Source organism: Prunus avium, chromosome 2 (assembly GCF_965620075.1).
Source record: "Prunus avium chromosome 2, drPruAviu1.hap1.1, whole genome shotgun sequence".
NCBI lineage: Eukaryota > Viridiplantae > Streptophyta > Magnoliopsida > Rosales > Rosaceae > Prunus > Prunus avium.
The window spans coordinates 26,307,799-26,311,780 of NC_142285.1; the positions used below are offsets into that span (position 1 = coordinate 26,307,799).

The 3,982-nt window shown below is 39.6% G+C and overlaps 1 pseudogene across 1 annotated transcript; it reads right to left on the reverse strand.

Annotated features, from left to right (window-relative positions):
* Positions 1-862: 862 nt before the first annotated feature.
* Positions 863-3,982, reverse strand: LOC110760813 (chitinase 2 pseudogene; annotated as a pseudogene). Its single transcript, XR_015834086.1, has 2 exons — positions 3,223-3,982; positions 863-2,859 (listed from the first exon to the last, which is right to left on the reverse strand). The product of XR_015834086.1 is annotated as a chitinase 2 pseudogene (transcript).

Below are 3,982 nucleotides of genomic sequence, written 5' to 3' on the forward strand. Positions count from 1 at the left end.
CTGTATTTAAAGGAAAGTTACGCAGTGGTCGATTTGTAGGAGTTAAAATGTTGGAGAAGCCTAAAGCTAATGGACAAGATTTCATAAGTGAGGTAGCTACTATTGGAAGGATTCACCATTTTAATATGGTTCAACTTGTTGGTTATTGTGTTGAGGGATCTAAATTTCATGTGCAATTTTCTGTAGTTCATGAGATTGTGCTTCTACTAAGTTTTCATGCACCATTTGAAACTTCAAATAGCGACTGATAGCAAATTTCTTTGCACCAGCTTCTTCTGTATCATATTTTTTCTAAAGCGTATCCCACAATTCTTTAGCACTATTATAAGAAGAATAATAATCATAAAGATCATCAGATATAAACCATTCAAAATATAGTTCTTGCGCAAGAAATCATTTTCAATCCATGTCTACAAGGCCCAAGTTTGTTCAAGAGTGGGATTGTCATTGGCATATGGTTTAATAGATGTGCAGACAAAAGCTAATTTTTTCGTTGTAAGGTAAAACAACATCTTTTGCCTCCATCGTTTGAAATGAAGACCCTCAAATTTGGAAGGTTTAGGTCAGGGGTGAATGAATTGTTTACAGCTTCCATGGCAGATGAATCGTCTTAAAATTGTTGAAGCAGAGAAATTTAAAAGAACAATATTACCCGGAAAAATTCGTTGTGAAGCTGTGAACGATTCTTGGGATGAGTCGCGTACTAAGTTGCTATCTTTAAGACGTTTCGCGGCTCTGCCCAATTTGTGAAAGCAGTTCAGAAAAGGCCACTACGTCCCCAGGATAAAACAGCCCCATATTCTCCTCGGTCTAGGTTCTTCCTTGCATTGAGGAAGGACCTGAATACAAACACCTTTCTATGTTGCTCAAAAAACTTAGTTTAGAAAATAAGAGAAATATATGAAGAGGAAGAAGGCAGCAGCTATCGTCTGTGTCTTTTTTTCTGTCCTAGCTATATCATATATATATATACAAGATATATCACAAAGGAAATGTTGGTGGGCTTTAAAGACAGCAAATGCATCAGTTGAAAAAATCAGCCCATATTAATAAAAATGTTGGCGGAAACCGATTTCCTTGGAATCATCTGCAGACCAAACAAAGATACCATGAAGTTGTTGCTCACTCTTGAGCCTGTCACAGGCAGTGAAAAAACCATTCTCAGGAGACAGTCCACGACTCCCATCACTGATAAAGCTTGCCAAGACCTTCCCACCATTGTAATTGGAGCTTTGTGTCTTGAAGTAATTGATGAACTGAGACACTGTGGTGCCCTGATCGTATCCGTAAAACTGGAAATTCACATAGTCTATCAAGTCACCATAGCTCTTCCACAAGGCCAAGTAGTGGCTCTGAACTTGGTCATCATCAAAGGGAGCAATGGAAGCAAATGATATCACTCCATTGTTCTTGAGGGTTGTTATAAGCCTCCCAATGCACTCTGAAAAGGTATCGGGATCTGCGCTGAAGTGCTCGTAATTAATGTCAATTCCATCCAGATTGTACTGCTGGATGATGCTTGTGAGAGAAGAAACAGCATTGGAAACCCATGAGTCCATTGAGGAAGGCTTGAAGTAAGCATAGACACTATTCACAGTGTCTCCTCCTAGGCTCAAGGCCACTCTGACATTTGAATGCTGATTTTTGATGGAGGAAACTTGGGAAGGACTAAGATTATCAGAGTCCCAGAAGACATTGAATTTTCTGTTGGTGGGAGAGGAGGAAGTGTCATAGTCTATGGCAAATGAGAGAATGAAGTGGAATTCAACATTTGGGTTAATGGGGACATCAGAAAACTTGACATTCTTGAATTTAGCTCCTATGTATTCTCTGAAGATCTGAGTTTGCTGGGGCTGCTTGGATTCATGTGGGGGATGTGAGGAGGGCTTGAAGGAAGAAAAGGGTGAAGATGAGCTTAAGCTTTGGGACATATTGCTCATATAATATTGAAGACTGCTAGATGTTTTTGTGTTTATGTTTATGAGTGAAATTGAAACTTGTTAGCCGCCAGTTATATATTGCGGCACTCAATGTGAATATGCAGATAAGGGATATGCGGAAACAAGCTAGTTGATCTGGTTGTGTGCAGTGCCGTTACAGTAAGCTTTGTTTTGGCAGGATTAAGCTTTGTTTTGGCAGGATTGCAAGAGATAAAATTGAGGTATGTTGTAAAGCTAATAAGTGTAGCTCACCAATTCGCTTTAAAAGTACCAGCTGAATTCTCTGATGAAACCCAGATCTCTTAATTCTTTTTATTTTTCCTCATCATCATCATCACAACCTCTGTTCCCCAAACAAGCTCATCCCACCAAATCAGGCTACCTCCCAGTCAATCCCACCACAGGCTCTACAATTTTCTACACTTTTCATGAAGCTCAGAACCTCATAATCTCACCCGATCTCTCTCAAACCCCACAACTATTTGGCTCCAAGGCGGCGCCGGTTACTCCTCCATGATCGGCAACTTCTTCGAGCTCGGCCCATGGCGTGTCCTCCCAATTCTGGTTCCTGGAACCGAATCTTTGGCCTGGTGTTTCTTGACAATCCAATTGGAACTCGATTCAGTATAGCTGCGAAGCCAGAAGAGATCCCAAGAGACCAGATTTCAGTTGCCAGAGACCTCTTTGTTGCAATTACCAAGTTTATTGAGCTTGACCCTGTGTTTAAATCACGGCCTCTTTACATAACTGGTGTGAATTTAGGTGGGGTTGCTATTGGGGATGGGTTCACGTACCCAGAGATTCAGGTGGCTACCCATGCTGTGAATGCTTACTTCTCTGGTTCAACCAATCAGAGACAGAGAATGAAAAAGGGGATGTGAATCATAGCTGGTGGCTTTACTTGGGCTTTGCTTGCGATCTGAAAAATTGGTCGGAAGAGACAACACCGAATGGATAAGCTCCCTTTATCTTTTTTATTATTTTATTACGAGCCTCCCTATATGCGAGAGGTTTTTTTTAAAAAAATTTTGAATTTATTTTAAAATTTATTAGGATTAATCGTTTTATTAGTCCCTGAATTTAAACCCGATTTGCATTTGAGTACCTCAATTTCCAAAATGGTTCTCGTGGTCCTTCAACTTCATTTCGTTAAGATAATTGGTCATGTCTTCAATTTTGTTAATAAAAAATTCTTTTTTTTTCAAATATTAATAAAAAAAAAGTTAAATTATATCAAACAAATAAATTTAAATTGAAAATTGAAAACAAAAAAATCTCTCACCTTCTCTCTTCCCTTCCCAACCAACCCGACCATGACCTCACCCATCCTTTCCCAGCCCCTCTCCATCTTTGCCTCCATCGCTTTTCCACCTCTCCTTCAACCAGGACCACGCATGCTTTGCCATTCTGCCCCAAAAATTTTTGAAGCCTGTGGTGCTCAATTTGGATTTTCTCACTTTTTCTCTAGTTCAAGAAAAAATCTTGATGAGGACTCAAACGACATCGTGGATCAGGTGTTTGCTATGAAACTGCCTTGAATTCGACTTGGATTCTTCTCGTTGTTTCGTTTGTGGATTCAATCAGTACCTAGTTCGTGGATTCGTTCGTTAATTCATGTGTTGCTTGTGAAAGGAGAGTAGAATTGGTGAATCTAAACCCCTTCCCAACTTGTGCTAGATGCATAAAATCCTAATTAGCTACTCCAAGAAAGCACACATCAAGCACATAATAAACTGGAGATTAACAACTTGATAATGAAAGTAAGGAAATCAATTAACTATGAAATCATCCATAACATTGAATATTCATGACTAGGGCTTCATCCTAAGCCCTAACTAAATGGATTAGTTAGACATAACTATGAATACAAAAAATAAGAGATACATAGATGGAATGAAGAGAAGAGAAGAACTAGCCGGTGGCAGCAATGTGGTTCCCAGGACAACTCCAAGCTCTCCCTTCTTTACAACTAGCTCTCTTCTCTCTTTGTGGTGAATCTAAATGTGTGTGTGAGTAATGGATGAAGTGCCTGTGTGTATCTG